The 20,322-nt window shown below is 37.0% G+C and overlaps 1 protein-coding gene across 2 annotated transcripts in view; it reads left to right on the top strand.

Annotated features, from left to right (window-relative positions):
- Nucleotides 1–280: 280 nt before the first annotated feature.
- The window catches only part of LOC141404294 (uncharacterized), a 113,011-nt gene continuing 92,969 nt past the window's right edge, over nt 281–20,322 (top strand). Inside the window, exon 1 of one of the 2 annotated variants that reach the window (XM_073987758.1) lies at nt 281–1,071. The gene's annotated coding sequence lies outside the window, so the exon portion shown is untranslated. The remainder of the gene's footprint in view (nt 1,072–20,322) is intronic. The other variant, XM_073987759.1, reaches the window with a different exon arrangement.

The following is a 20,322-nucleotide window of genomic DNA, read 5'->3' as shown; positions in this document are numbered from 1 at the left end:
TTGTGATATGTATGAAATCAACAAAACAATAAGTGTAAACACCGGGATGTATTTCAGGATTTCGTGAAATCCAGTGGATTTTAGAGCGCAAGTGTAAACTTGGCATAAGAACGCCAAAATTATGGGAAAGTTTCGTATGAAAGTTTCAGCGTGTAACATAAGAGTTTCTAATTAAACCTTGAACACACCTATTGTCGACTATGAAAAGTCGACTTTTCGATTTTCTCTATAACCTAAAGTCGACTACGATTTTGAGACTTTTCCAGCCTAAAAATCGATTAATCGAAAGTCGACTTTCCTATCCCTACTTTGTTCAATAGCGTTTTATGCTCTTATTTATTTGTTTGGGAGCTCTTGTTTGGGAGCAAATGCGCGAATTAAATATTGACCGATTTGTTTAAAATTTACACACTCATACGCCCAAACAAAAAAATTGCAATAACAAAGTAAGGCTAATGAAAAAAATATTTATAACTGAGAATATTTAAAAGAAATCGATTAAGAGGTGTGTTATTGGGCAAGTTTTGTGCAGTGAAATAAGAAAAAATACACAAAAGATAAAACGAGTAAGAAGTGAATATCATCGCATCCTCGGCTCAGAAATCTCATCTCTATTGATGCGGGTGTCGGTCGGTTGGGCTTGTATCCATCTTCCGCAAGAGGAATAACACAAAAACGACAACGGATAATTCAATGTGCTTATTTTTTGCTGTTTATTTAGTGTCAAAGTCTTGAGAGAAATCAAAACCAGTGTATGTGCAATATTAAGAAAAATTAATAAGAAAAGAATTCAAGAAATACATATTCTAAAAAAAAACGAATATGTGCAAAAGGATGCAGTGACAAGAAATAGATAGATATACAAAGATACAAGCATCCTTGAAAATTTGTATGCCATAAAGTGCCATATCTGTTTGTGGGATACTCGGCCACCAGAACGACGATGCTCTGATGGGAGGGAGAAAATAAATGTAACATGTGATTGTTATCCTTTTTACAACTTTCTGCCATTCTCGCTTCAATTTAGTCCTTATCATTTGCTGGATTCACAAATAGTTTTATGTGTTCAAGGTAAGTGTATCGTGTATTTGTTGTTATTATTATTGTTGTTGAGTGTCTGGTTACTCTTCTGTGTCTTTGTCTAGGCTAAGTCCTGATTGCGAATACACTTATGCCATGGGATGGATGCTATGTGGGGTGATGGGTGTTGGTGTAGCGTAACTACTGTGGCTTGCGTGTGTATAGCATGCGTTCGACAACCGAAGCCTGCGAAGAACACACCTTTTAATTTCTTGGCTCATGGTTTCATTTGGAATTCTCTTTTTTTTTTGCGTGTGTTCGTGTATGCAATGGCTATATGAATTCTTAATTAACACTGGCATATCCTTGTGAACTGAAGGATGTAGTGTAACGATGTTGGTGTGAAAAACATTCTTATCAGCGACATGTGACAATGTGTCGTAGCAAAGAGGGATGAATGTTTCTGTCTGTCTGTTGGGTACTTGAGATAGGTTGATATCTACAAAAGTGTTTTCCTATTCGCATTTCGCTTCATTCCTAAACACTTTCACTATCTGGAATGATATTTTTGTGTATGCATAGTTTGGTGTCGTAAATCAATTGAGCGAGCATGTTGATGCTGTGTTTCAACCAACCGGCTTATGCTTGTCGCCAATATGCATTGCGGCATATCAACTCCTTTCGCTGTTTGTTTTAGATATGGATGAATATACAACATATGTATGTATGTACGTGTGTATATATTCATATGTCATTTGGGATTTATGTTGATAACTTATCTATAGTTGTAAAATTTTCAAAATTCCCAAGAAAGGAACTTCCTCCGCTATTAAAAACAATAAAACGTAGAAATTGAGATACCCTTACCTACCGAGATATGTTTTACTATTTTTAGGGGATACGAGGGTATCGCTTTGAAATAGCTAGTCTTTGTTATGCTGATCACAACGAGGGATCCGGGATGGATTTTCATATTTCTAAACTTCTCCTTATTTTAGATTATATTAAAAGTCTTGGAACATTTAGAACTTAATACCATTTTTTGTCTGTTTTATTAAAAAAAGATCTTGTGATCGGATTTTTTATGACAACTCAAATATTGCTTTGTTGTAGTCGTCGAATCGTGTTAATTAATTACGCTGTAATAATTTCAATATCTGCCCAATGTCCGCATCAACATCTCTTTGTTCAGACATGTATGTGAATTAAAAACACGGGGTACAAGTGAACTTGAAACTGAGGCACCACTTCATAATTATTCAAAGTCTGTTGTCGTTTTGATAATTTGCATTTCTGGTCAGAGAATAACGTTTTGTTTATCACAATACAGGTAGGCAAGCTAGATGTTGGTTCAGTTTTTTTTTTTTATTTTTATAATTCTTTCTCTTGGGAATCTACAATTGGATAGTCTCTAGTAATAATTTTTAGAATATTCAATGGTAGATGACGGATAAATGTAAAGAGTAAGACTGAGGAGGATAGATTGAAAAGTTTGGTCTTTAAATAGCACTCCAACGCTACAATGACTGCAGAATAATTTGAGTTTTTAACATGCCACAAAAAAGCAAACAACATATACAAGTCGAATTCCTTCTTTTGATGTGGTCCAAACTTTGTACGTCATGTCTTCTCAACTTTGATCATTAAGTTCAACATGTTCAAAATTTTTGGATTAGTGCAGTTTTATTAGGTCTATTCGAGGAACATTTTTAAAATTTTAACGAAGGTAGCGCCTATGATCCTCATAACAATGGTAAAGTTTTTTTGCTTCCTGAAAAAAGTTAGATCACTAACGTAACCAGGGGATGGCTCGAACTTGTTTAGTCTTCAACATTTTTGGATAAGTGCAGTGTTATTAGGCCACAACAATGGTATTGTTTTTCCCAAGACAAGTCCATACTTCCTGAGACAAGAGGCGCGACACGAAATGGTAAATTTTCGCAATTGTTCACACTTTGTCCCGCCCTAGTCTGTAATTTTATCTCTTTCCCATTTAAAATACATAGATCTAATTCTCAGTGACCTGTAATTATTCCTATCATTAGCTTCAGGTCGGAATCCTTCAGGGAACGTAGGGATGTGATTCATTGCAGCTAGCTTCGTTGTGGCAAATCTTTATTCTAATATCTTGATCCTAACTGCCGCAAAAAGTGGCACAGAGGTGGTTTGATCGAGTGGTCCATTGTAATAATGGTTGATTCCGATCCGGGATTCGCTAGTTCATTCGCAAATTCGTTTCCTTCGATGTTGCAATGACCCGGTATCTAACACAAAGCGTCTCTATGGTGTTCTTGCAGTCAAAAACTGTCACAGACTTGATATAGTATGGGTAGAGTGGTTTAAAGGCCGGTCCAACAAATTCCCTTTTCATGCCGCTTATACTATACAGAGGTGGAAGGATCCTAATCACCATATTTGTAATTAGGATGACTTACGGTTACATCCAAGCAAGTACTGTAACGAAAGCATGCCATTGTGTTACCTTACTGGAGAATCATACACTGCTTATGCAGATGGTCCACTGATGAAATGATGAATGAGGCAACCCACATTTTCAATCGATTTGCATAGCTAAGCACAGACGTGACCATACAGTCGAATGTTAAACCAGAAAATCTTGGAGTAGTTAGTAGAGCAGGACATTCAACTCTGTGCTCATCTCCGCAGTACATGTGGTGAACAGAGTAATCGTAGACTTTGTGGTGATATATTCCTCGCACGGAAAAATGTGGTAAAATCGACCAAATAGGAGTTCAGCATTCTCGAAAATGATTTTGGGAATCATAAAATCCATCCGCTTACGTAACAGTGTCAATGCCGTCTGGACTTTTCAAACTTGGCCGGAGGGTAGTCTGCTCAATGTCCTCATACAGGGTGGAATATCAAAGGCTATCGATAAGTCAAGCGCCACAAAAAATGTCTTTTCACACGGCTTGTTCTGGTTGAAACCTCGATTAATGTGTAGTATGGAGATGGCCTGCAGCGCTGTAGCAGTGCATTGCTGCTTACGGAACACATGCTGACGATCTGTAACTGGATAGCTATTGTTGATGCTTTGGAGAAGTAAAATCTCTGTATCATTCACCTTTGCTGCATCCTTACAAGACTTCAGTAACGCGACCACCATCCCCATTTTTCAGATTTCGGGCATGATTTGCTTGGCTAGCGACAGGTTGAGAATTTTCGTAAAATACTCAACGCCCGGCTCATGCCGCTGTTTCAGCATTACTATCCAGATAATGCCAGGGCCTAACGCTTTGAATGATTCGTAACATCAATTATTGTAAATTGTGGCGGTTCCTTCTCGTCATCAGGAGATGTAATGTGACACAGTAATCTTCTCTTCGCCCAGTCTTCGCAAAGTCTGGTTTAAAATAATTTGTGTACCTCTCGGGATCAGTCAGCGTAATGTCGCCAAACGTGACTGAGGTCCTATCTTCCATCTTTTCAGGGTTCGGAGTGACTAAACCTTTGCCCGCAATTCACTAATTCCGGCACCAATGTGCTCAACGACCAACCTATTAACTTTCTGTGTCAGCTCCCTGACTCTGGGGCCACTGGGGTTGGCGCTTGCAGCAGTGATAATGTCTCGGAACGTTCTTTCTGTTACCCGAACACCAGAAGGGCTGGACAGAATTCTTCTGGTGTTTCGTGAATTCTCTGAAACTAGATCAATTATGTTTCCCATGATTGATGAAAGTGCGGTGTTCAGAGATGATGAAATAGGGTCGTCTGCCGATGGAGACAATTATGGGGACATGGTCTGATTCAAGAGAAACGATGGATTATCAGGTGACGTCATTTAATTAACCAGCTGACCCGAAGTCGGGCGAACTCACTCTCCCAAATTCTTGTAAAGGTATCCTCATTGATCGTGCAAAACGTAGAACTATCAGTCAGTGCTACACCTCCATGGTCGTTTCCGAAGATTGAATGTCAATGAAGACCACACGGTTATGGCCTACTAAAATGCTTAAAATCTTCATATGTTTTCGTTGAACTATTATACACCGAAAAGGTTTGTCTTTAAGCGAGAGACGTTTTTAAAAAAAATGTTTTTGACGGATTTATGGCGAAAAAACTATCCATTTTTATACCCTCAGCATTTATGCTAACGAGGGTATACACATTTCATTCGGGCAAAATGTGCCTCATCGAAATAATGGTTTTAGACCCCAAGTATGTTTGGACGAAATGTGTTTCATACAATTTGGAGTTGATTGAGCAATGTCCGTCCGTCTGTCTGTCTGGCTGGAGCGATAACTCTCGAACGGATCAATCGATTCGGTTCAAATTTTTGCTTTCGTAAATTTTGCCCAAAATTAGTTAAAGTTCGAAGATGGGATATATCGGTCCACTCCATCCGATACCTCCCCCACAAAAGTTCGAAAATGTTCGAAAAATTTGTGCGCACGATAACTCTTGGAGGGAGTAACCGATTTGGTCCATATTTTGCAAATCCTGAAATGTGTACCAGACCTAGATGTTTCAATACGGACTCAATCGGTCCACTCCTTCGGGTACCTCCCACACAAAATTTCGGAAAAGTTCAGTTTAGGGCCATCTCTCGAATCGCTGTGATTTTTGTTTTAGCGACTTGAATTCACTGCCCCCCATACGACGGTACAAGTTTGATTAGGGGCAAGTCCATACTTCCTGAGAAAATAGCATGAAAGTTGCAAAAAACCCCTATGACGCCATGTGAGGTGGTTGAAGCGCAAGATAACTCTAGAACGGATCTGCCGATTCGGTCCAACATTTTACCTTATTAATATTTCGTCCAAACATAGTTTAAGTTCGAAGATAAGCCATATCGGTCCATTCCTTCAGGTCCTCCCCCACAAAAGTTCAAAAATGTTCGGAAAAATTGTTCGTACGGTAACTCTCGAAGGGAGTGGCCGAATTGGTCCAAACTTTACTCATCCTAATATATCTACTAGATATAGATCAGGTTTAAATATGGACTATTTTTGTCCACTCCATCCGGTACCTCTCACACAAAATTTCGGATAAGTTCACTTTAATTTTTGTTGAAGCAACTATCATTCGTTGCCTCAATTACGATGGTAAAAGTTTTTTTCAGGGGCAAGTCCATACGTCTTGAGCAAACAGTCCGAAGGGTGTAAAAACCCCATAGGCATCATATGTAGTGTCTGGAGATCCACTTCCATAATGGTCAATGTCGATCCATTCCTTTTAGTATCTCCTCCGCAAAACTTTTGATCTTTAATCCTAATCAACATTTTTGTCGGTTCAAACGCGCAACATTTTTAAAACGCCCTAAATACATACGTTTTTTTGGGAAAAAATTGTTTCAATGTACACAGGCTGAGGGTATATCTCTGTCGGCAAAGCCGACTGATACTTTTTTACTTGTTTTTAGTTTAAATCTAAATTTTTACATTGACAGTTCACCATATTTTTTAAAATGGATATTTTTTAATTTCCGTTTCGCTTAAGGATAAAATTATTAGGTTCTAACCGCCTGTTTTTGAAATTTTTTTTTTATCTTCTCACACGAATTGTTTATTTTTGTAAACGGGTATACGAGCTATGGATGCCTAAATTATTACGAATATAGACGAACGAACAAAAATAAGTTACAAAAACAGGGTGTTAATAATTCCACAAAAACATGTTTTCATCGGTTTATTCATTTTCGAGCTACAGTGGGCACTAGACTTGTTTTAACTCAAAGGGAAAAAAGTCGATGTCGGATTTTTTTATGCGGCACCGTCCTAAAATGTTTAGTTTTGTAAGATTATAAAGTTTGCTAAAGTTTGAGCTCTATCGGAATATGTTAACACGTGACACTGCGGCCTCAATGCTTCCATGGGCCCTTTATATAGCTAATATTAAAATCTCACCCGATTTTCAAAAGTTTTTGTAGGATTACTTGTTTAGCCACTACAAAGAACTGGTAAACTGTTTTCATCGATTGGACAATAAATGTGGCCAATACAGTGATTTTGTGAAAATTCGCCGTTGGTCCCATACAAATTTTAAAGAAATCGCTCTACAGACCACATTTATCAAAAAAAATCCGACATCGATTTTTTAAAACCACTCTAGTGGCACCGCAAATTGCTTTAGTAAGAACAGTGTGTCGTAAAATTTTCAACAAAAATATTTCCTTCTAAAAAGATTTGGTAGGTTTATTGTAAAGAGAATCATGAATAATGCTCAATAAGTAGTCATAACCCCATAATACACCTCTAGCTTTAAAGAACTTAGCCGTCTTTGTTACAATGCTATAATTTTGAAACACTGTGTTTTCATAAAAGTTTTAAGTGGTGGCGTTCTTCTTTGAAATAAAGTCTCACCAATTAGTGGTGAAGGCAGGGTATGAAAACTGTTTAAAATTTTGTACCATCAATAAAATTAACAGCAAGTAATTAGCAACTCTATATAAAATTGTCAAACACGACAAATGGCAACAAATTTTTGCACAAAAATCTCTGTTCCATTAAAAATTATTGTCCCACTAACGTTCTATTTATGATAATGTTTGTGTACATACATACATACATTATGGGTTAAAAAATGTATATGTATAAATATTGTATTTTGTTCTTCTTTAAAACAATATCACAATCACTCGGCCTATATGACACACTCCTAAAGACCACAAACTTGACCTTGGCGACACTTTTTCAAATAACAAAAACGTATTGATTTTGTCAAAATATTCTGGCAAGTGTACCTTCAGCTGATGACAATGAAATTTAGTGCAGTGATCATCGTCATCATCTTCAAACAATAGGAAATAAAAAAGAAGAAATAGAACACTGATTAAGTATTGTATTTGTCTTTAGAAAGATTGCACTCTCTTAGGCGAAATAAATAAATACAAATTTAACATTTGGATACACGCAGCCACAAACATTCGTTATTAGGTGTGTTTTTTTTATAAGCGGTGGTGTTTGAAATGGAGAAAATTCATATGGATTTTGTTTTTCGTTATCATTGCAATAATTTTGGAAATGGTAGAGGAGTAAACATCCAGTGAATCCACATTAAAACTTGGGGAATTTTTTTTATGAGGCCTAAATCCAAACTGGGAACTATATGGATTATGTTTGCTTGCATGGTCTCAATAAAGTCTTCAAACCCGATTCTACTCAGAAGTAAAATACAAATCTATACTGAATATAATTCTGCTCTTTTTAATTAGGTTATATTTATTTTTATACCCTCCACCATAGGGGGTATATTAAGTTTGTCATTCCGTTTGTAACTACTCGAAATAATCATTGTAGACCCCACAAACTACATGTATTCTTGATCAGCGTGCAATTCTGCATAGATATAGCCATGTCCGTCCGTCTGTCCGTCTGTGGAAATCACTCTAGCGTCCGAACGGATTGACGTAAGTGGATGAAATTTTGGGAAAATCTATTATATGTACGTAGGACTTTTGGTATTGAAAGCTGGCTATGTAGGTCCACGCTTTGGTATAGCCCCCATACAAAATGACGCGTGAGGCGTCGGCGTTTTAAGGCATTTTTAAGATATTTGTCCCATTCTACCACCGAATTGTTTGTAGTTTGGTATTTTGTGTCTCCAGTGGCCAAAAAACAATGTTGGTTTATATAGGTCCACGTTTTGGAATAGCCCCCATATAAAGTACGCGTCATTTTAATATATTTTGAATGTATTAGTCTCATTTGACAACAGAATCGGTTGTAACTTTGTATTTTTTGTTCTCCGGAGGCATTTCTACCATAAAATGTTTATATAGGTCCACGTTTTGATATAGCCCCCATAGGACGATATCTTCCGATTTTCAGTATTTTGAAGATTTTGGCCTCATTATCACACCGAGATGGCTGAAATTTGGTATTAAGTCTTCCCCCAGAAATTTGTAGGTATAGGTCCACGCTATCATATAGCCCTTATAGAACGGTACCTTCCGATTTTCGGTATTTTGAAGGTTGGGCTACATTTATTCACCGAAATGGCTGAAAGTTGTGGTGGAGGGTATAAAAAGCTGGCCCGACCGAACTTAACGCTTTTCCTACTTAAAATATTACTTTCTCTTGAATCATAATCGATTTAAAACAATATTTATTAACAATATTTATTAATCATTCGCCCTCAAGTTGGTATGGTATGTATTTCGAAACTTGTTTTTTTTTGTTCTGCGATAGCATAAAGATAAGAAAAACAAAGAAAACACTTTTCATAGGCTATAAAAGTTTAAATTTCATTTGCGTTCTATAAATCCTTGAGAAATGATTTCCAAGAAAGACATGACATAAGCAGTCGAATCAAATTTGCTATGTTTGGAGAGTATATTTAGTTTATATTAGGGGTAAAATTGTGAAATACCTGGAAACAATCGAGCTACTTTCGCTATTATACAAATGTCTTGGTAGAATTGCAGGTAATCATCCATCAGCTGGCAGCCCATTTGTACTAGTTTCTTTTTTTGCCGATTAATTGTGGTCCTGACATCACCTTGGCGTGGGATTCTTCGTCGTCGTCAATATTTAACACCAAAGACTTGCTAAAATGTAACGTGTTTGCCCGAACCAGTTTTCTTCATATAATACATATGTCCTAATTTTGCATTAATTTTGTTTACTTTTTTGTTATAATTTAATGTGATTTTATACTTAAATTCGTGTTTTTTGTCGTACAAAAATGTTCAGTGTTGGTAAGCGTCTAAATCAAAATGGGCAGATGCGCTGGCGTTGTTTACGAATTAATTTTCACGGACATTCATATAATAATTGTGATAAGAAAGATGAACTGTCTATTCAAAATTCCCACTACTACACTACTATCCGTGTCAGTTCCGTACATATAAGCTTTGTTCCTTTACGTTAAAGTTTCTTAAAGTTTTACCAGTTTTACCATTTTTAACTCGGAAAGTGTTCCTTAATCCGAAAAAGTAGTAAAACCTGAAGCAAAATTTAAGAGAGAGCATGCCAAAATGGCTTTCTCTTCTACTACTTTCTGCTCGACGAATTTCGTGGTGTAAAATGTGGAAAATCTATCAATCTGCTGGTTTGACATTTATTTGACAATTAAGGCGAAAGAAAACAACGCACATTGTCAAAGCTAAATAAAAAGAAATAACATAAAATAAGTATAAATAATAAAAAAATTAAATCAATTAAATAAAAAATAAAAAACAGTGACATTTATTTTGTTTGTTATTTTTTAAGCAGCAATGTTTGTTTTTTTTTTTTTTGAAAGTTGTGCAAAACTTTTTACGTAGGAGCAATTTTGGCAGTTTTCTCTTTTGCTACTTTTACTATTAAAAAAGTAAAGGAACAAAGCTATAGTTTTCAGTACGCCCTAAAAAATTTTGTTTCGTGCGGACTTAGTCCTTTTTTATTTCTTTCCAATAAGCACGAACACGCACAACAAAAAGGTTGGAACAAGGACTTCCAGTCGCTGGCCGGCAGCACTTGGGATGTTGACAAAGAAACCTTGTTGACCTCTTATAAAGCAATAGGCCGATCGGTGGTAAGATATGCGGCGCCAGCATAGTATGAGGATTTCAACAGGGTGCCTCCTCATGACACCAGTGGACCATCTTCATGAAGAGACGAAGGTTTTACCGATGCATCAGCACAACAGGATTTTGTCGATTCAGTATCTGCTTGGGTGTTATAGCAGTGAGCAGGCATTCCAGGATAAATCTTCGTGATCTAGAGCATTGATGACCAGCAGAGAAAAGGCGACATTTGTGTTGCTTGCGCTAACATAGCTTATTTGTGTTTAAAATAAATGATGGTTGTTTTTGTGCCTGCTGCTAATTGCGATAGCAGCAATGTCGTGGTCATCGTGGTCATTAGAGTGTGATAGGCCCCAAATGTATAAACGAGAACATCTAGACGAGTCTAACGAGTCTACCAGGCAGACTTGCATTCACGATGATGCAGTCGCATAGGCAGTACCGAGATAAAGCGTGAATGTCGTACTCGGAGACTGCAGCCGCCTCAATTCGTATTGGGTATGAATTGATGCCACGATACCCAACAGATGCCCGACATATGGATTGGTGGGACCACACAACAAGCTGCATTTGTTTAGATACCCAGCTAAACCCCACTCACCTGTCTGCTGTTTCTTTATGAACGCAACCAGTTCAGGTTGTAGTGTTTTTGAGTATGTATACAGAGAAACCAGAAAATGTGTCTCATCGAAATAATGGTTTTAGGCCCCAAGTATGTTTGTAAGTAAGCCCGACTGTCAGTCTGTCTGGTTGGTGCCATTCTTAAAATCGCAAAATGACGCAGTTTGTAAGACGTTTATTATAAATATGATGCCTGTGAAGTTATATTGGAAATTATATTGGAAAAATTAATTTTTAGCAAAGGCGCAAACCATTCACAGGGTGACTCAGAGAAAACATATTTAACTAAAATTGGAGAACAAATTTGATCGCAAATTATAATTTATGGTCATAACTATTAAAATAACGATAAAGTATAAACAATTCTGAACAAAATGAATGAAGGAGGCATAAATACGTGTTTAATATATATCAAAGCGCTGTATTGAAAAAGACACTGAACAGAACAGCCCATTGTGCCAAAACTATAAAAGATGGGCGGACGAAACTTGGCTTAAATTAAAGGCCGCTTGAATAGCTATCAGCCCATATATAGGTTTTATCCGAAATCAATTTCAGAGATCTGCATTTTGCGATTTACCTTAGGGCCCACCTATGAAATATACATATACACTGTGCCAAAACTATAAAAGATGGGCGGACGAAACTTGGCTTAAATTAAAGGCCTCTTGAATAGCTATCAGCCCATATATAGGTTTTATCCGAAATCAATTTCAGAGATCTGCGTTTTGCGATTTACCTTAGGGCCCACCTATGAAATATACATATACACTGTGCCAAAACTATAAAAGATGGGCGGACGAAACTTGGCTTAAATTAAAGGCCGCTTGAATAGCTATCAGCCCATATATAGGTTTTATCCGAAATCAATTTCAGAGATCTGCATTTTGTGATTTACCTTAGGGCCCACCTATGAAATATACATATACACTGTGCCAAAACTATAAAAGATGGGCGGACGAAACTTGGGTTAAATTAAAGGTCTCTTGAATAGCTATCAGCCAATATATAGATTTTATCCGAAATCAATTTCAGAGATCTGCATTTTTGCGATCTACCTTGGGCCCATCTCTGAAAAAGACACTAAACAGAACAGCCCATTGTGCCAAAACTACAAAAGATGGGCGGACGAAACTTGGCTTAAATTAAAGGCCGCTTGAATAGCTATCAGCCCATATATAGGTTTTATCCGAAATCAATTTCAGAGATCTGCATTTTGCGATTTACCTTAGGGCCCACCTATGAAATATACATATACACTGTGCCAAAACTATAAAAGATGGGCGGACGAAACTTGGCTTAAATTAAAGGCCTCTTGAATAGCTATCAGCCCATATATAGGTTTTATCCGAAATCAATTTCAGAGATCTGCGTTTTGCGATTTACCTTAGGGCCCACCTATGAAATATACATATACACTGTGCCAAAACTATAAAAGATGGGCGGACGAAACTTGGCTTAAATTAAAGGCCTCTTGAATAGCTATCAGCCCATATATAGGTTTTATCCGAAATCAATTTCAGAGATCTGCGTTTTGCGATTTACATTAGGGCCCACCTATGAAATATACATATACACTGTGCCAAAACTATAAAAGATGGGCGGACGAAACTTGGCTTAAATTAAAGGCCGCTTGAATAGCTATCAGCCCATATATAGGTTTTATCCGAAATCAATTTCAGAGATCTGCATTTTGCGATTTACCTTAGGGCCCACCTATGAAATATACACTTGACATAATAGCCCACTGTGCCAAAACTATAAAAGATGGGCGGACGAAACTTGGCTTAAATTAAAGGCCTCTTGAATAGCTATCAGCCCATATATAGGTTTTATCCGAAATCAATTTCAGAGATCTGCGTTTTGCGATTTACCTTAGGGCCCACCTATGAAATATACACTTGACATAATAGCCCACTGTGCCAAAACTATAAAAGATGGGCGGACGAAACTTGGCTTAAATAAAAAGCCTCTTGAATAGCTATCAGCCCATATATAGGTTTTATCCGAAATCAATTTCAGAGATCTGCATTTTTGCGATCTACCTTGGGCCCACCTATGAAAAAGACACTAAACAGAACAGCCCATCTTTTATAGTTTTGGCACAGTGGGCTATTATGTTCAGTATATATTTCATAGGTGGGCCCAAGGTAGATCGCAAAATGCAGATCTCTTAAATTTATTTCGGATAAAATCTATACATGGGCTGATAGCTATTCAAGAGGCCTTTAATTTAAGCCAAGTTTCGTCCGCCCATCTTTTATAGTTTTGGCACAGTGTATATGTATATTTCATAGGTGGGCCCTAAGGTAAATCGCAAAACGCAGATCTCTGAAATTGATTTCGGATAATATCTATATATTGGCTGATAGCTATTCAAGGGGCCTTTAATTTAAGACAAGTTTCGTCCGCCCATCTTTTATAGTTTTTGCACAATGGGCTGTTCTGTTTAGTGTCTTTTTCATAGGTGGGCCCAAGGTAGATCGCAAAAATGCAGATATCTGAAATTGATTTCGGATAAAATCTATATATTGGCTGATAGCTATTCAAGAGGCCTTTAATTTAAGCCAAGTTTCGTCCGCCCATCTTTTATAGTTTTTGCACAATGGGCTGTTCTGTTTAGTGTCTTTTTCATAGGTGGGCCCAAGGTAGATCGCAAAAATGCAGATCTCTGAAATTGATTTCGGATAAAATCTATATATTGGCTGATAGCTATTCAAGAGGCCTTTAATTTAAGCCAAGTTTCGTCCGCCCATCTTTTGTAGTTTTGGCACAATGGGCTGTTCTGTTTAGTGTCTTTTTCATAGGTGGGCCCAAGGTAGATCGCAAAAATGCAGATATCTGAAATTGATTTCGGATAAAATCTATATATTGGCTGATAGCTATTCAAGAGGCCTTTAATTTAAGCCAAGTTTCGTCCGCCCATCTTTTATAGTTTTTGCACAATGGGCTGTTCTGTTTAGTGTCTTTTTCATAGGTGGGCCCAAGGTAGATCGCAAAAATGCAGATCTCTGAAATTGATTTCGGATAAAACCTATATATGGGCTGATAGCTATTCAAGAGGCTTTTTATTTAAGCCAAGTTTCGTCCGCCCATCTTTTATAGTTTTGGCATAGTGGGCTATTATGTCAAGTGTATATTTCAGAAGTGGGCCCTAAGGTAAATCGCAAAAATGCAGATCTCTGAAATTGATTTCGGATAAAATCTATATATAGGCTGATAGCTATTCAAGAGGCCTTTAATTTAAGCCAAGTTTCGTCCGCCCATCTTTTATAGTTTTGGCACAGTGGGCTATTATGCCAAGTGTATATTTCAGAGGTGGGCCCTAAGGTAAATCGCAAAACGCAGATCTCTGAAATTGATTTCGGATAAAACCTATATATGGGCTGATAGCTATTCAAGAGGCCTTTAATTTAAGCCAAGTTTCGTCCGCCCATCTTTTGTAGTTTTGGCACAATGGGCTGTTCTGTTTAGTGTCTTTTTCAGAGGTGGGCCCAAGGTAGATCGCAAAAATGCAGATCTCTGAAATTGATTTCAGATAAAATCTATATATAGGCTGATAGCTATTCAAGAGGCCTTTAATTTAAGCCAAGTTTCGTCCGCCCATCTTTTATAGTTTTGGCACAGTGGGCTATTATGTCAAGTGTATATTTCAGAGGTGGGCCCTAAGGTAAATCGCAAAAATGCAGATCTCTGAAATTGATTTCGGATAAAATCTATATATAGGCTGATAGCTATTCAAGAGGCCTTTAATTTAAGCCAAGTTTCGTCCGCCCATCTTTTATAGTTTTGGCACAGTGGGCTATTATGTCAAGTGTATATTTCAGAGGTGGGCCCTAAGGTAAATCGCAAAAATGCAGATCTCTGAAATTGATTTCGGATAAAACCTATATATGGGCTGATAGCTATTCAAGAGGCTTTTTATTTAAGCCAAGTTTCGTCCGCCCATCTTTTATAGTTTTGGCACAGTGGGCTATTATGTCAAGTGTATATTTCAGAAGTGGGCCCTAAGGTAAATCGCAAAAATGCAGATCTCTGAAATTGATTTCGGATAAAATCTATATATAGGCTGATAGCTATTCAAGAGGCCTTTAATTTAAGCCAAGTTTCGTCCGCCCATCTTTTATAGTTTTGGCACAGTGGGCTATTATGTCAAGTGTATATTTCAGAGGTGGGCCCAAGGTAAATCGCAAAATGCAGATCTCTGAAATTGATTTCGGATAAAACCTATATATGGGCTGATAGCTATTCAAGCGGCCTTTAATTTAAGCCAAGTTTCGTCCGCCCATCTTTTATAGTTTTTTCACAATGGGCTGTTCTGTTTAGTGTCTTTTTCAGAGATGGGCCCAAGGTAGATCGCAAAAATGCAGATCTCTGAAATTGATTTCGGATAAAATCTATATATTGGCTGATAGCTATTCAAGAGACCTTTAATTTAACCCAAGTTTCGTCCGCCCATCTTTTATAGTTTTGGCACAGTATATGTATATTTCATAGGTGGGCCCTAAGGTAAATCACAAAATGCAGATCTCTGAAATTGATTTCGGATAAAACCTATATATGGGCTGATAGCTATTCAAGCGGCCTTTAATTTAAGCCAAGTTTCGTCCGCCCATCTTTTATAGTTTTGGCACAGTGTATATGTATATTTCATAGGTGGGCCCTAAGGTAAATCGCAAAACGCAGATCTCTGAAATTGATTTCGGATAAAACCTATATATGGGCTGATAGCTATTCAAGAGGCCTTTAATTTAAGCCAAGTTTCGTCCGCCCATCTTTTATAGTTTTGGCACAGTGTATATGTATATTTCATAGGTGGGCCCTAAGGTAAATCGCAAAATGCAGATCTCTGAAATTGATTTCGGATAAAACCTATATATGGGCTGATAGCTATTCAAGCGGCCTTTAATTTAAGCCAAGTTTCGTCCGCCCATCTTTTATAGTTTTGGCACAGTGTATATGTATATTTCATAGGTGGGCCCTAAGGTAAATCGCAAAACGCAGATCTCTGAAATTGATTTCGGATAAAACCTATATATGGGCTGATAGCTATTCAAGCGGCCTTTAATTTAAGCCAAGTTTCGTCCGCCCATCTTTTATAGTTTTGGCACAGTGTATATGTATATTTCATAGGTGGGCCCTAAGGTAAATCGCAAAATGCAGATCTCTGAAATTGATTTCGGATAAAACCTATATATGGGCTGATAGCTATTCAAGCGGCCTTTAATTTAAGCCAAGTTTCGTCCGCCCATCTTTTATAGTTTTGGCACAGTGTATATGTATATTTCATAGGTGGGCCCTAAGGTAAATCGCAAAACGCAGATCTCTGAAATTGATTTCGGATAAAACCTATATATGGGCTGATAGCTATTCAAGAGGCCTTTAATTTAAGCCAAGTTTCGTCCGCCCATCTTTTATAGTTTTGGCACAGTGTATATGTATATTTCATAGGTGGGCCCTAAGGTAAATCACAAAATGCAGATCTCTGAAATTGATTTCGGATAAAACCTATATATGGGCTGATAGCTATTCAAGCGGCCTTTAATTTAAGCCAAGTTTCGTCCGCCCATCTTTTATAGTTTTGGCACAGTGTATATGTATATTTCATAGGTGGGCCCTAAGGTAAATCGCAAAACGCAGATCTCTGAAATTGATTTCGGATAAAACCTATATATGGGCTGATAGCTATTCAAGCGGCCTTTAATTTAAGCCAAGTTTCGTCCGCCCATCTTTTATAGTTTTGGCACAGTGTATATGTATATTTCATAGGTGGGCCCTAAGGTAAATCGCAAAATGCAGATCTCTGAAATTGATTTCGGATAAAACCTATATATGGGCTGATAGCTATTCAAGCGGCCTTTAATTTAAGCCAAGTTTCGTCCGCCCATCTTTTATAGTTTTGGCACAATGGGCTGTTCTGTTCAGTGTCTTTTTCAATACAGCGCTTTGATATATATTAAACACGTATTTATGCCTCCTTCATTCATTTTGTTCAGAATTGTTTATACTTTATCGTTATTTTAATAGTTATGACCATAAATTATAATTTGCGATCAAATTTGTTCTCCAATTTTAGTTAAATATGTTTTCTCTGAGTCACCCTGTGAATGGTTTGCGCCTTTGCTAAAAATTAATTTTTCCAATATAATTTTCAATATAACTTCACAGGCATATAAATATGTACATAAATGAAACAACAAAACAAATGTTAAAAATGTAATTTTGTATTTTTTGGAAAACAAATATTTCACAGTGGTATAAAGGAAAAATTGTTAATTTGGTTTACATATGCGGCTACGAGAGTTTTTAGGTGTTTCATTTTATTCGCATTTAAACGAATTCATCAGTCACACTTATTCTTGAGCTCGAGTCGTCATAAAATTGGGGAAGGGTTCTTTGTTTCAATACAAAGAACTAAGAGAACTGATGAGTCCAAGTGGCGTTGGACGAAACTAGTTTTCTCTGCCATCCCCAAAAGTAATCAATTTTAACTACGTCCCACTTTATTTATTTTTTATTTGATTAATAGATGATATTACATATTAATTGTATTGATTATTCTACGTCCCACTTTAAACTTGTTGTTTTTAAATTTGAAAACAACAAATATGAGATTAAGTTTAACTTACATATAAATAGTAAGTATCGACAGATATTAAAACAAGTAAAAAGTATCAGTCGGCTTTGCCGACAGAGATATACCCTCATTCTATGTGAATTGGAACTTTCATCTACGGACAGATCGAATGTATTTAGGGTCTTTTCAGAATTTTGTGCCACTTTTTGGACATTTGAACTTGCCTACAAAAATGTGGATTAGAATTAAAGTTCAAAAGTTTTGCAGAGGAGGGAATGGACCGACATAGTGCATTACGGAAGTGGATCTTATTTTGAGAGTCATATCTTTTCGATAGATATCGCGCCCACTAGTCATTTTAGTGGGTTATCGTACACCTGTTGGACCAGTATGCCAGGAAGCATGGACTTACCCACGGAAAACATAATATGGCTGTACATCATCGGTATAAATTTCCAAAGGATCTCCGAACAGACCCTAAACTGCACATGGACACAAATGTTGAACTTTTGTGGGGGAGGTATCCTATGGAGAGGACCGATATGGGCCATTTTAAAAGTTAAACTAAGTTTGGACAAAATATGACGAAGGCCAAAGTTTGGACCAAATCGGTCTACCAGTTCTAGTGTTATTGTGCTCTCAAACTACTACATATGGTGCCATAGGGGTTTTTTCCAACTTTCGGGCAGTTTTCCCAAGAAGTATAGACTTGCCACTGAAAAAACTTTTACCGTCCTAATTAAGGCAGCGAATGCAAGTTGCTTCAATAGAATTAAAGTGATTCAAGGGCAGGTCTTAAAGTGAACTTATCCTAAATTTTGTGTGGGAGGTACCCGAAATCGTGGACCGATTGAGTCCACATTGAAGCCTCATCTATGTTTGGTAGAAACCTCACGATGTGCAAACTTTGGACCAAATCGGTAACTCCCTTCAAGAGTTATCGTGCGCACAAAATTTCCGAACATTTTTGAACTTATGTGGGGGAGGTACCTGGAGGAGTGAACCGATATAGCTTAGAGCAGGTCCTAAACTGAACTTTTCGGAAATTTTGTGTGGGAGGTACCCGAAAGCGTGGACCGATTGAGTCCATATTGAAGCCTCATCTAAGTTTGGTAGAAACTTCACGATGTGCAAACTGTGGACCAAATCGGTTACTCCCTTCAAGAGTTATCGTGCGCACAACTTTTCCGAACATTTTCGAAATATTGTGTTGGGGAGGTACCGGAAGGAATGGACCGATATAACCCATCTTCGAACTTAAACTAAGTTTGGACAAAATATTATGAAAGCCAAATTGGGACCAAATCGGTTCATCCGTTCGAGAGTTATCGTGCGCACCAGCCAGCCAGACAGACAGACGGACGGACATTGCTAAATCGACTCCAAATTGTCTGAAACACATTTCGTCCAAACATACTTGGGGTCTAAAACCATTATTTCGATGAGGCACATTTTGCCCGTATGAAAGTGTATATACCCCTCGTTAGCATAAATGCTGAGGGTATAAAAATAAGAAAATATGGTAATCATTTGAATCCCACTACCAAATAGGACTTAACATTTTTATAATTGATCGTAGTTTAATACAAAAAAATTTCAAGAAAATCGAAGAGCACAATCGTTGTTAAAAAATTATTTTAAATATTAAGTCGCGAAAATTGCATCCAAGCCCACTGTGCAATTGTTTTTCTATTTTTTATTAGATAGCTGATAAAACAACAAAACATGCTAAAAAAGATTTTTTCAAATTGGAACAATATTAAGAAGTTATGAATATTTCTTTGCATATAGTTTTTACAGAATTCGACTTTTTCAAGGCGCGATATCTCTGGAACCATTAGTCAAAAAATACTGAAAAATAAAAATAATAAATATATACTGAAATGTTTTGATGCATCAGATTTTAACAAAATTGTTGCTAAAAACCTGATTTCATAATTGTTTAATAAATTCGTAATAAAACTAAACAAACTTTATTTTTTATTGATAGGGGAGGGTGTAAGTTAAATTTAAAAAAAAAAAATGTTTGGGGCCTGAGGTTACATAGTTATGTAGCAATAAATTTTCAAAAATTATTATTTTGTTTATTTTTTTAGTGCAATATACTTTTGTTGAACTAAGCGTAACTACCAAGGTCCACTGAGGTTCAGTCCAATTATTTTTACTAATTGAATTAGACTTCCTAGATTCCGATTAACCACAATTTAGCTGCAAATAGCTGCAAATCTTGCTGATAAATGATCTTGAAAAATAGCTTAAATCCTCAAATTACCCAAAATCTGTCGGTACGGTTATATGGGGGCTATTTAAAAATGTGGACCTATGTTCGCAATTTTTGGTGGAGAAGATGCATAACCAACGAGAACCTCCTATGCCAAAATTCAGTTTATTTGGTCTGAAAATGTAGACAAAATCCTAACAATACCGAATATGGGGAGGTACCGTTATATGGGGACAATATCAAAACGTAGACCAATGTCCACAATTTTTGGTGGAGAATTTTTGTGTCCTCTGTGAACCCAAAATACCAAATTACACCTAATTTGGCCGGAAAATTTAGCTTTAAACACTGCGACCGATAGAGCCGTCACAAATTTGGAAAAAACATTTTGTTTTGGTCCATTTCACCCCCTAA

Source organism: Musca autumnalis, unplaced genomic scaffold (assembly GCF_047663935.1).
Source record: "Musca autumnalis isolate F117 unplaced genomic scaffold, ASM4766393v1 scaffold_4, whole genome shotgun sequence".
In the NCBI taxonomy this organism is placed as follows: Eukaryota; Metazoa; Arthropoda; class Insecta; order Diptera; family Muscidae; genus Musca; species Musca autumnalis.
The sequence above is the reverse complement of the archived record's forward strand: the minus strand, read 5'-3'. Positions and strand labels throughout refer to the sequence as shown.